We start from the raw sequence: 13,653 nt of genomic DNA, 5'->3' as shown, positions 1-13,653 counted from the left end.
TATAATTTATACCTCTTATTTGTTTACATTTTACTGCACTGAATAAAACATGAAATAATAATCATAGAAAACATTTTTCCATTCTTCATTTTCATGGTAACACCTCTAAAGTTTTACCATTAAAAACTATTTCCTTCCTTCCTTCCTTCCTTCCTTCCTTCCTTCCTTCCTTCCTTCCTTCCTTCCTTCCTTCTCTTTCCCTCCCTCCCTCCCTCCTTTCTCTCTCTCTCTCTCTCTTTCTTTCTTTCTTTCTTTCCCTCTCTGGCCCAGTCTACCCCCGCGCCGCGGACTGCCTGGGACTGCCGGCACACGCGACCACTGCCTGCCTCTTCTCCTTTGGATGCAGGCACGCGTTCGCCATCTTGGCCACGCTGGTCGCCAGCTCCTGACGCCGAGTGCTCTGCCCGCCTCAGCCTCCCGAGGTACTGGGACTACAGACGGACTCTCGCTCACCCAGTGCTCGGTGTTGCCCGGGCTGGAGTGCGGTGGCGTGGTCTGGCCTCGCGGCAGCCTCTACCCCCCAGCCGCCTGCCTTGGCCTACCAGGGTGCTGGGATTGCAGCCCCTGCCCGGCCGCCGCCCCATCTGGAAGGTGGGGAGCGCCTCTACTCGGCCGCCCTGTCCGGGAAGTGAGGAGCACCTCTGCCTGGACGCCCCGTCTGGGAAGTGAGGAGCGTCTCTGCCCGGCCGCCCCGTCTGGGAAGTGAGGAGTGCCTCTGCCCGGCCACCCACCGTCTGGGAAGTGAGGAGCGCCTCTGCCCGGCCACCCACCGTCTGGGAAGTGAGGAGCGCCTCTGCCCGGCCACCCACCGTCTGGGAAGTGAGGAGCGCCTCTGCCCGGCCACCCACCGTCTGGGAAGTGAGGAGCGCCTCTGCCGGGCCACCCACCGTCTGGAAAGTGAGGAGCGCCTCTGCCCGGCCACCCACCGTCTGGGAAGTGAGGAGCGCCTCTGCCCGGCCGCCCCGTCTGGGAAGTGAGGAGCGCCTCTGCCCGGCCACCCACCGTCTGGGAAGTGAGGAGCGCCTCTGCCCGGCCACCCACCGTCTGGGAAGTGAGGAGCGCCTCTGCCCGGCCACCCACCGTCTGGGAAGTGAGGAGCGCCTCTGCCCGGCCACCCACCGTCTGGGAAGTGAGGAGCGCCTCTGCCGGGCCACCCACCGTCTGGGAAGTGAGGAGCGCCTCTGCCCGGCCACCCACCGTCTGGGAAGTGAGGAGCGCCTCTGCCGGGCCACCCACCGTCTGGGAAGTGAGGAGCGCCTCTGCCCGGCCGCCCCGTCCGGGAAGAAGTGAGGAGCGCCTCTGCCCGGCCGCCCCGTCCGGGAAGAAGTGAGGAGCGCCTCTGCCCGGCCGCCCCGTCCGGGAAGAAGTGAGGAGCGCCTCTGCCCGGCCGCCCCGTCCGGGAAGAAGTGAGGAGCGCCTCTGCCCGGCCGCCCCGTCCGGGAAGAAGTGAGGAGCGCCTCTGCCCGGCCGCCCCGTCCGGGAAGAAGTGAGGAGCGCCTCTGCCCGGCCGCCCCGTCCGGGAAGAAGTGAGGAGCGCCTCTGCCCGGCCGCCCCGTCCGGGAAGAAGTGAGGAGCGCCTCTGCCCGGCCGCCCCGTCTGGGAAGTGAGGAGCGCCTCTACCCGGCCGCCCCGTCCGGGAAGAAATGAGGAGCGCCTCTGCCCGGGCGCCCCGTCCGGGAAGAAGTGAGGAGCGCCTCTGCCCGGGCGCCCCGTCCGGGAAGAAGTGAGGAGCGCCTCTGCCCGGCCGCCCCGTCTGGGAAGTGAGGAGCGCCTCTGCCCGGCCGCCCCGTCCGGGAAGAAATGAGGAGCGCCTCTGCCCGGCCACCCACCGTCTGGGAAGTGAGGAGCGCCTCTGCCCGGCCGCCCCGTCTGGGAAGTGAGGAGCGCCTCTGCCCGGCCGCCCCATCTGGGAAGTGAGGAGTGCCTCTGCCCGGCCACCCATTGTCTGGGAAGTGAGGAGCGCCTCTGCCCGGCCGCCCCGTCCGGGAAGAAGTGAGGAGCGCCTCTGCCCGGCCGCCCCATCCGGGAAGAAGTGAGGAGCGCCTCTGCCCGGCCGCCCCGTCCGGGAAGAAGTGAGGAGCGCCTCTGCCCGGCCGCCCCGTCCGGGAAGAAGTGAGGAGCGCCTCTGCCCGGCCGCCCCGTCTGGGAAGTGAGGAGCGCCTCTGCCCGGCCGCCCCGTCCGGGAAGAAATGAGGAGCGCCTCTGCCCGGCCACCCACCGTCTGGGAAGTGAGGAGCGCCTCTGCCCGGCCGCCCCGTCTGGGAAGTGAGGAGCGCCTCTGCCCGGCCGCCCCATCTGGGAAGTGAGGAGTGCCTCTGCCCGGCCACCCATTGTCTGGGAAGTGAGGAGCGCCTCTGCCCGGCCGCCCCGTCCGGGAAGAAGTGAGGAGCGCCTCTGCCCGGCCGCCCCATCCGGGAAGAAGTGAGGAGCGCCTCTGCCCGGCCGCCCCGTCCGGGAAGAAGTGAGGAGCGCCTCTGCCCGGCCGCCCCGTCCGGGAAGAAGTGAGGAGCGCCTCTGCCCGGCCGCCCCGTCTGGGAAGTGAGGAGCGCCTCTGCCCGGCCGCCCCATCCGGGAAGAAGTGAGGAGCGCCTCTGCCCGGCCGCCCCATCCGGGAAGAAGTGAGGAGCGCCTCTGCCCGGCCACCCATCGTCTGGGAAGTGAGGAGCGCCTCTGCCCGGCCACCCACCGTCTGGGAAGTGAGGAGCGCCTCTGCCCGGCCACCCACCGTCTGGGAAGTGAGGAGCGCCTCTGCCCGGCCGCCCCGTCTGGGAAGTGAGGAGCGCCTCTGCCCGGCCGCCCCATCTAGGAAGTGAGGAGTGCCTCTGCCTGGCCACCCATCGTCTGGGAAGTGAGGAGCGCCTCTGCCCGGGCGCCCTGTCCGGGAAGAAGTGAGGAGCGCCTCTGCCCGGCCGCCCCGTCCGGGAAGAAGTGAGGAGCGCCTCTGCCCGGCCGCCCCGTCCGGGAAGAAGTGAGGAGCGCCTCTGCCCGGCCGCCCCGTCCGGGAAGAAGTGAGGAGCGCCTCTGCCCGGCCGCCCCGTCGGGAAGAAGTGAGGAGCGCCTCTGCCCGGCCGCCCCGTCCGGGAAGAAGTGAGGAGCGCCTCTGCCCGGCCGCCCCGTCTGGGAGGTGAGGAGCGCCTCTGCCCGGCCACCCATCGTCTGGGAGGCGAGGAGCGCCTCTGCCCGGCCACCCATCGTCTGGGAGGTGAGGAGCACCTCTGCCTGGCCACCCATCGTCTGGGAAGTGAGGAGCGCCTCTGCCCGGCCACCCATCGTCTGGGAAGTGAGGAGCGCCTCTGCCCGACCACCTATCGTCTGGGAAGTGAGGAGCGCCTCTGCCCGGCCACCTATCGTCTGGGAAGAAGTTAGGAGCGTCTCTGCCTGGCCGCCCCGTCTGGGAAGTGAGGAGCTCCTCTGCCCGGCCGCCCCGTATCTGGGTAGAAGTGAGGAGCTCCTCTGCCTGGCCGCTCCGTCTGGGAGGTCTACCACGGAGGCCAGAAGCAATGTGGGGGCTGGACGTGGTGGCTCACGCCTGTGGTCCCGGCACTCTGGGGGGCGAGGCGGGTTGATCACTTCGGGCTAGGAGTTCGAGACCAGTCTGGCCAACTTGGCGAAACATGAAGAATACAACAGACAAACCAACCAACCAACTCAATGACAACAAAACAGGTCTACCCTGGAGTCATACTCTAATTTTTTCTATTTTCCTCCCTTTCTGATCCTTTATCCCACTTTCTTTTTCTTCCTCTTCCTTCTCCCTCTTCTTTGTCAAATAGAGGATTGAGTTATTATCACTGATCCATATAAAGTCCCTCTCTCATTTATTTTAACTCCCACCCCCATTTCTATTCCCCGACTTCCCATGTGCAACCTTCCTAATATGTTTGATACGCATCTTTTTGTTTGTATGTATTTTTAGAAAATGTTTATTGTTTTTGTATGCAAAAAAATTAATAATTAAAAAAAAAAAAACTATATTAACCCGTTTATGCCCAAGGTTGCAAATTTTTTCTGTGAAAAATCAGACCTCGGTGATGACCTTGAGCAGTAGAATATAAATAACTCCCACAAGTTTAGCAACCCAATAATGAAACACTAAGCACAAATGGGCTAAGACCCCAAACGGACAAAACAATCTTGAAAAAGAACTAAGTTGGAGGTCCCACACTTCCTGATTTCAAAACTTACTACATGCCGGGCACAATGGCTCACGCCTGTAATCCCAGCACTTTGGGAGGTTGAGACAGGCGGATCACCTGAGGTCAGGAGTTCAAGACCAGCCTGGCCAACATGGTGAAACCCCATCTATACTAAAATTACCAAACATAGTCGGGCAGGGTGGTGCATGCCAATAGTCCCAGCTAGTCGGGAGACTGAGGCAGGACAATCGCTTGAACCTGGGAGGTGAAGGTTGCAGTGAGCCGAGATTGCACCACTGCATTCCAGCCTGGGCAACAAAGTGAGACTCTATCTCAAAAAAATAATAATAATAATTAATTTTAAAAAATTACAAAGCTATAGTAATCAAAACATCATGGTATTGGCATTAAAGACAGACATATATCAATGGAAAAGAATGGACAGCCAGAAGGAAATCCTCAGATACATGGTCAAATGATTTTTGATAAAGTGCCAAGGCTATTCAATGGTGAAAGTCAATTTTGTCAAAACCTGGTGCTGGAGGCTGGCGCGGTGGCTCACGCCTGTAATCCCAGCACTTTGGGAGGGTGAGGCGGGCGGATCACTTGAGGTCAGGAGTTCGAGACCAGTCTGGCCAACATGGCGAACCCCACCTCTACTAAAAATACAAAAATTAGCTGGGCATGGTGACACACGCCTGTAATCCCAGCTACTCGGGTGGCTGAGGCACGAGAATCACTTGAACCTGCAAGGTGGAGGTTGCAGTGAGCTGAGATTACTGCCAGTGCACTCCAGCCTGGACGACAGAGAGAGACTGTCTCAAAAAATAGTGCTGGAGAAACTGGATATGTACATGCAAATGAAATGAAAGTTGGACCATTACCGCTTGCAAAAATTAACTCAAAACACATCAAAGACCTAAACATAAGAACTAAAACTATAATCAACTCTTAGAAGAAAACAGGGAGAGCCGGGCACGGTGACTCACGCCTGTAATCCCAGCACTTTGGGGAGGCTGAGGTGAGCGGATCACCTGAGTTCAGGAGTTTGAGACCAGCCTGGCCAACATGATGAAACCCCATCTCTACTAAAACTACAAAAATTAGCTGGGCGTGGTGGCGGGCACCTGTAATTCCAGCTACTCGGAAGGCTGAGGCAGGAGAATCACTTGAACCCGGGAGGAGGAGTTTGCAGTGAGCTGAAATCGCACCACTGTACTCCAGCCTGGGCTACAGAGACTCCATCTCAAAAAAAAGAAAAAAAAAAAAAGAAGAAGAAGAAGAAAACAGGGAGAAAGTGTTACAGCGTTGAATTTAGCAATGATTTCTCAAATGTGACACCAAAAGCAGAGATTAAAAACAGTAAAAATACATAAAATAGACATCAAAATTTAAAATCTCTGTGCATTAAACGACACAATCAACAGAATAAAAAGGAAACCCATGGAATGCGAGAAAATACTTGCAATTTATATATATGGTAAGGCATTAATAACCCAAATATCTGAATAACTGCTACAACTCAACAACAAAATAAACAACCCAATGAAAAAATGGGCAAAGGACTTGAACAGATATTTCTCCAAAGATATAAAAATGGCCAACGACCACATGAAAAGATGCTCAAAATCACCAATTTTAGGAAACTGAAACTCACAAAAAGACACCGCCTCACGTCCATTGAGGTGACCACTACCAAGAAAACAAAAAACCAACCAACCCCACAAAATAACAAGTATTGGTGAAGATCTGGAGTAACTGAATACTTGTACACTGTTGATGGGAATGTAAAATGGTGTAACCACTATGGAAAACTATGGCAGTTCCTCAAAAACAGAACTATCATATGATACAACAATTCCATTTCTGGGAATATACCCAAAAGAGTTGAAAGCAGGGCCTCAAAGAGATAGCTGTGCAACCATGTTCACAGCAGTATTATTCACAATAGCCAAAAGGTGGAAGCAACTCAAATATCCATCAACAAATGAATGGATAAACAAAATGTGGTGTATACATGAAATTCTACATTCTACAACATGGATAAACCCTGAGAGCATTATGCTAAGTGAATAAGCCAGTCACAAGAAGACAAATACTTTGTGATTCCACTTAGATGAGGCACCTGTAATAGTCAAATCATTAAGAGTCAGAAAGTAGAATGGTAGCTGCCAGGGGTTGGGGAGGAAGGTGGATATGAGGAGTTGTTTAATGGGCATTTCAGTTTTCATTTTCCTAGGTAAAAAAAGTTCTGGAGATTGGATGCAAACAATATGAATGTATTTACTACTGAACTGTACATTTAAAAATAGTTAAGATGGCGGGCCAGGCGCGGTGGCTCAGGGCTGGGCGCGGTGGCTCACGCCTGTAATCCCAGCACTTTGGGAGGCCAAGGCAGGTGGATTACGTGAGGCCAGGAGTTTGAGAGAAGCCTGGCCAACATGGCGAAACCCCATCTCTACTAAAAACACAAAAATTAGCCGGGTGTGGTGGCGGGCGCTTGTAATCCCAGCTACTCAGGAGGCTGAGGCAGGAGAATGGTTTGAACCCGGGAGGCAGAAGTTGCATTGAGCCAAGATCGCACCACTGCACTCCAGCCTGGGCAACAAAAGCGAAACTCCATCTCAAAAAAAAAAAAGGTTAAGATGGTAAATTTTATGTTATGTGTATTTTACCACAATTAAAAAGTTTTTGAAACTGTATTGTTTTTAAAATTACAAAGTAGGAATGACTACTGAGTTTATCCAAATGTTTTTTTTAAAATTATTATTGACTGGGCATGGTGACTCACACCTGTAAGCCCAGAACTTTGGGCGGCTGAGGTGGTGGATCATTTGAGGTCAGGAGTTCGAGACTAGCCTGGCTGGCCAACATGGTGAAACCCCCATATCTACTAAAAATACAAAAATTAGCCAGGCGTGGTAGCACACACCTGTAGTCCCAGCTACTTGGGAGGCTGAGGCAGAAGGATTGCTTGAACCCAGGAGGTGGAGGTTGCAATGAGCTGAGATCGCACCACTGCACACCAGCCTGGGCAACAGAGTGAGACTCCGTCTCAAAAAAAAAATTTTTTTTATTTTATTTGCTGTGTTGTAAAGTAATAATAATAAATAACACGTAGCACTTTTTTTAAACACAATCCTCAAAAGCTCACATAATGTAGCACTTTACAGGCAAGACATTCTATATTAGCATATTTAATCGTCACAGCTTATAAAAACAGACCCTTGGCCGGGCGCAGTGGGCTCATGCCTGTAATCCCAACACTTTGGGTGACTGAGGCGGGTGGATCACAAAGTCAGGAGTTCAAGACCAGCCTGGCCAAGATGGTGAAACTCTGTCTCTACTAAAAATACAAAAAATTAGCTGGACATGGTGGCGGGCGCCTGTAATCCCAGCTACTCAGGAGGCTGAGGCAGAGAACTGCTTGAACCCGGGAGGCGGAGGTTGCAGTGAGCCAAGATCGCACCACTGTACTCTAGCCTGGGTGACAGAGTGAGACTCCGTCCCAAAAACAAAACAAAACAAAAAAAAAAACAGACTCACATAAATATATCCAACTGATTTTTTACAAAAGTATAAAAGCAATTCAATAGGGTTCACCCCTGTGATCCCAACACTTTGAGAGCATGAGGTGGGAGGATCGCTTGAGGATCACTTGAGCCCAGGAGTTTGAGACCAGTCTGGGCAACAAAGTGAGATCCCATCTGTACAAAAAAATGAAAAAGTTAGCCAGCCATGGTGGCACTGTCTGTAGTCCTAGCTCCTAGCTACTTAGAAGGCTGAGGCGGGAGCTCAGGAGCGCGACTGCAAGGTTACAGTGAATTATGATCACACCACTGCACTCCAGCCTGGGCAACAGAGTAAAACCCTGTCTCTTTAAAAAAAAAAAAAGGCAATTTAATAAATTACATAAAGAGACTTTTAAATAAATGCTACTGGAACAACTAGATGCATAGGCAAAACAAACAAACAAAACACCTTTGTTTTGTACACTGTTGCTTACACCTTGCTTACACTTTATAAAATATTAACTCGGCCGGGTGCGGTGGCTCACGCCTGTAATCCCAGCACTTTGGGAAGCTGATGCAGGTGAGGTCTGGTGTTCAAGACCAGCCTGGCCAACATTGTGAAACCCCGTCTCTACTAAAAATACAAAAAGTTAGCTGGGCATGGTGGCGGGTGCCTATAATCCCAGCTACTTGGGAGGCTGAGGCAGGAGAATCACTTGAACCTAGGAGGCAGAGGTTGCAGTGAGCTGAGATCGCACCATTGCACTGCAGCCCGGGCAACGAGGGCGAAACTTCATCTCAAATAATAATAATAAATAAATTTTTTAAAAAGAAAAAAACAAACTAGATCAAGAACTTAAATGTAAAACATAAAACTGTTAGGAAAAAAGGGGAGAAAAATCTCTACAACTTAGAACTAAGCCAACAGTTCCCAGACTTGACACCAAAAGCTCTAATCCACAAAAGGAAACAATGATAAATGGAAGCTCATCAAAAGTACAGAGTAAGACCCTGTAAACAGGATGAGGAAACAAATTACTGACTGGAAGAAAATATTTTCAAGTCACACATCTACCAAAGAACCTGAGATTAGACTATCTAAAGAATTCCAATTAGAAAATTGGCAAAAAATATAAACAGACATTTTACTAAAAAGGATGTAGGCCAGGGGCGGTGGCTCACCAGCACTTTGGGAGGCTGAGGTGGGCGGATTACCTGAGGTCAGGAGGTCGAGACCAGCCTGACCAACATGGAGAAACCCTGTCTCTACTAAAAAATACAAAATTAGCCGGGCGTGGTGGTGCATGCCTGTAATCCCAGCTACTCGGGAGGCTGAGGCAGGAGAATTGCTTGAACCTAGGAGGCAGAAGTTGCAGTAAGCCGAGACCATGCCATTTGTACTCCAGCCTGGGCAATAAGAGCGAAATTCCATCTCAAAAAAAAAAAAAAAAAAAAAAAGGAGGGGTGATGTAAAGATGGCTAATGAGCACAAGAAAAGATGTTCAACACATTAGCCTTTAGGGAAATAAAAGTTTAAACCACAATAAGATTTCATTACACACCTATAAGAATGGTTAAAATAAAAAATAGCAACAACGCTAAACGCTGTCAAGGATGTAGAGAAACTGAATCACTTACATGTATTGCTGGTGAGAATGTAAAAAGGTAAAGCCTTTTTTGACGGTTTCTTTTAAAACTAAAAATGCACTTAAAACTTATCATTTGACCCAGCAATTGTGCTCTTGAACATTTACTCCAGAGAAAGAAAAACATCTTGGTGTAAAAACCTCTATAAGAATGTTCAGAGTAGCTTTGTTCATAATAGCCAAAAACTGGAAACAAACCAAATGTCGTCATGGAGGCAACTATATCCATACCATGGAACACTGCACAGCAATAAAAAGGAATGGCCTATTTATATATGCAAAATCTTGGAACTTCAAGGAAATTATGCCGAATTTTTTGGTTTTAATAATGTACTAGAATTATACATGAGGAGAGATGCACCGTGCATGAACAGAACCTTCCTATACATTTTGTGCAACTTCCTGCCAATCTCTAATTACTCTGAAATAAAAAAGATTTTTCTAAAGTTTTTGGGGTTTTATGTATTACTTGTTATTGTAAAGTAGTAATAATGATAATCAACACTTAGGTAGCATTTGCTAGGGCCAGGTACATCAGGGCATTTAACCCTCGTAACAACCTGTTATGAGCTGAACTATGTCCTCCCAAAATTCCTATGTTGAAGCCCTGATCTCCAGTACTTTAGTGTATTTGGAGATAGAAGCGTAAATCCAATAAAACTGGTATTCTTATGAGAGGAGATCAGGACAAAGAGTGAGAGAGAGCAAGTGAGCACGCACAGACATGTATGCACACAGAGGGACTACAATATGAGGCCACAGGAAGGAGGCAGACATCTGCAAGCCAAGGAGAAAGGCCTCAGAAGAAACCAAACCTGCTGACACCTTGCTATTGCACTTCTAGCCTTCAGAACTATAACAAAATAAATTTCTGTTGTTTAAGCCACACAGTCTGTGGTATCTGTTATGGTTGCCCTACCTTGTGAGGTAGCTGCTCTTATTACTCACTTATAGACGAGGAAAGCATAAGAGAAGATCAATAAACTCATTCAAGGTCACACAGTCATTAGGTAGCAAAGCCAAGATCTGAACCAAGGCTATCTGGTTCAAAAAAAGTACTCCTCACCATTAAGCCATACTTAGTCTGTAGGTGCTGTTATGACAGAATGCCTGAGACTAGGTAATTTTTTTGAGACAGGGTCTCGCTCTGTCACCCAGGCTGGAGTGCAGTGTTCCAATCCTGGCTCACTGCAGTCTTGACCTCTGGGCTCAAGCAATCCTTCTGCCTCAGCCTCCCAAGTAGCTGGGATTACAGGCACGTGCCACCACGTCTGGCTAATTTTTGTGTTTTTGTAGAGATGGAGTTTCACCACTTTGCCCAGGCTGGTCTCGAACGGCTCAAGTAGTACACTGGCTTCCACCTCCCAAAGTGCTGGGATTACAGGCATGAGCCACTGTACCCAGCAGACTGGGTAATTTATGAAAAACAGAAATTTAATTTCTGACAGTTCTGGAGGCTGGGAAGTACAATACCAAGGCACCAGCAGGTTAGGTGTCTGGTGAGGGTCCAGGCTCTGCTTCCAAGATGGTGCCTTCAACACTGTGTCCTCCAGAGGGAAGGAATCCTACATCCTCACAAAGTAGAAGGCAGAAGGGCAAGAGGTCCCAGACACTGTCCTCACATGGCAAGGTGTAAAAACAGACTAGGTTACGCCATCAAGTCTTTAAAAGGATACCTAGTCCCATTCATGAGGGGAGGAGCTCTCTTTACCTAATCACCTCTTAATACACTGGCGACACCTGAATTTTGGAAGGGACACATTCAACTGACTCTAGATATATTACTGAGTTTTTAAACACTGAACTTGTCTGACATTAACTACTTGAAACAAAACAAAGGAATAATCTGCTGTGGCCATTTACTAGTATTTTTATTTTATTTTAAACATCTATACATTCATAAATGAGATTAGGTTATACTTTTACTTTTTCATGTTTGTAATTTTGCTGTCGGAGTTGTTTACTTCTGTCTTATTATTCAACATGAGAAGTATCTGCTTCTTAAAAGGTTAGGAGAGACCAGGAGTGGTGGCTCACACCTATAATTTCAACAATTTGGGAGGCTGAGGAGGGAAGATTACTTGACCCCAAGGGTTCCAGATCAGCTTGGGCAGCATAGCAAGATCCCATCTCTACAAAAAATTAGAAAATTACCCAGGTGTGGTGGCCCATGCCTGTGGTCCCAGCTACTTGGGAGGCTGAGGTAGGGGAACTGCCTGAGCCCAGGAGGTCGAGGCTGCAGTGAGCTATGTTTGTACCATTGCACTCTGGGTGATAGAGCAAGACCCTGTCTCGAAAAACAAATAAATAAATAAAATAAAAGGTTAGGAGAAATCACCAACACCTAGAGAGGAGGAAGTAGTTTTATAATCGCCTCAATTTTTTTCTTGGTTACAGGAGTCTATTCTGGTTTTGTTGTTGTTGTTGTTGAGATGGAGTCTCACTCTATTGCCCAGGCAGGAGTGCAGTGGTGCGATCTCGGCTCACTACAACCTCCACCTCCCGGGTTCAAGCGATTCTTGTGCCTTAGCCTCCCGAGTAGCTGGGATTATAAGCGCACACCACCACGCCTGGCTAATTTTTGTATTTTTAGTAAAGACAGGGTTTTACCATGTTGCCCAGGCTGGTCTCAAACTCCTGACTTCAGGTGATCTGCCTGCCCTCGGCCTCCCAAAGTGCTGTGATTACAGGCGTGAGCCGCCGCGCCCGGCCCCTATTCTGATTTTTATGTCTTATTTCATCAGTATTAATTCCTAGTATCTTTGAAATTATTTATTCATTGAGACTTTCATATAACTAACAACATTCACTTCCAGTATTTTCTTTTTGTAAGTCCTTGGTACCTTTTGTTATATCCGATGTACTCTCCTTCATTTTGCCTTTTGTTTCCTAATTTTCCAACTCTTGATTATTTCCCATTCTTCTGTTTTGCAATGTATTTATTTCTTCTTGCATATTTATTGTTTTTTCCTCCTCTTTTCTAGTTTTCCTAAAACCATAAATTGAATGGTAAATTCATACTCTTGTACAAAATGCTTCTTTGTCCACAGTATTTAAGTTTAACTATGTGGCATTTTATCTTATTTTCTTAGTAAAATAGTCTGTTACTTGTCATTTGCTATATAATAGCTATCTGGGAGAATGCTTACTAATATCCGTATCACTTGGGAGGGAAAATTATCCTTTAAAAGAGCCACCCACAGACTCAAAAAAAAAAAAAACAGGAAATTTTTTTTAATTTACTAGTTTAAATTTGTTAATTTCACAAATTTAAACAAATTTAACTAGTCTGATTTGTTAAATCAAAACTAATTTTGATAAGATCTCTCCACAAAAGCTCTATTGTCTATGACAACATTTAAACTACCTCCCCTGTCTCCTGCTGATAATAATTTTCTAAGTAAAAAAATCAAATGGACAGTTTAGAAGATGAACAAGAGTCAAGTTTCTTGTTTTTAAAAGAGTACAGTTTGCAAAAATAAAGTAAAACATGTTTCTAATATACTTAAAATGTACTTTTTTTTCTAGGAGGATCTTAAAAAATACTTTAGTTACAAGCCTAGAGAAAATTCTGTGGATAAATTATAAATCCATGAACACTGAGGTTAAGATGCAAATGTTGACTACCAGCCCTTTAGCACCACGAAGGAGGCTCATATAAACTAAGAAAAACTTGTAGAATAGAGGCCAAAGGTTAATCTTTCACTCCTGTAAAAGTTTAAACGTCAACATTTACTGAGTTTCTAAAGTTTTCATTTCCTCCTTAGACCAAATTGGCTGCTTAAAAAGGACTGAGAACAGAAGACAAAAGTTAAGCCTGCCTAGGTATGAAGAAGCATAGCTGCCAACAAAGTCAAACTACCCCATACTCCAGTAAAGAAGATAACGCCATTTAAAAAAACTAAGGGTCTCTATGCTTTTTATTTTAGTCATGAGTAGTACCACCTTTTCACACCATACCAGAGTCAAAATAGCAATCAAAATAGTTTGACTCCCAGAGACCTTACAACATTCCTAGAAGTGAAACAAATGTGAAATCTGTTAAATTCTTACTTGATGTGTATAAACAGAAGAGTTCTAGGTCAAGTGAAAAAAAGTTTATCTTTTTTTTTTTTTTTTTTTTTTTTGAGACAGAGTTTCGCCCTTTTTACCCAGGCTGGAGTACAACGGCACGATCTCGGCTCACCACAACCTCCGCCTCCCGGGTTCAAGCGATTCACCTGCCTCAGCCTCCCTAAGTGCTGGGATTACAGATGTGACTCACCGCGCCCCGCCAAAAAAAAAACCCCACTTTCAATAAGTGACAAAACACTGTAAATAAATGTGTTTACAGGATGATTATTTAAAGAACAATGATCC

The 13,653-nt window shown here is 48.3% G+C and overlaps 1 protein-coding gene across 24 annotated transcripts in view; it reads right to left on the bottom strand.

Moving 5' to 3' along the window:
* Positions 1-13,653, bottom strand: part of TLK2 (tousled like kinase 2) — a 156,320-nt gene that overhangs the window by 97,382 nt on the left and 45,285 nt on the right. Inside the window, exon 3 of one of the 24 annotated variants that reach the window (XM_063629321.1) lies at positions 12,138-12,283. The exons of the other annotated variants lie outside the window; for them this stretch is intronic. The gene's annotated coding sequence lies outside the window, so the exon portion shown is untranslated. The remainder of the gene's footprint in view (positions 1-12,137; positions 12,284-13,653) is intronic. 24 annotated transcript variants of the gene reach the window in all.

This window comes from Symphalangus syndactylus, chromosome 20, assembly GCF_028878055.3.
Source record: "Symphalangus syndactylus isolate Jambi chromosome 20, NHGRI_mSymSyn1-v2.1_pri, whole genome shotgun sequence".
In the NCBI taxonomy this organism is placed as follows: domain Eukaryota; kingdom Metazoa; phylum Chordata; class Mammalia; order Primates; family Hylobatidae; genus Symphalangus; species Symphalangus syndactylus.
This window is presented reverse-complemented; position numbering and strand designations above follow the sequence as displayed.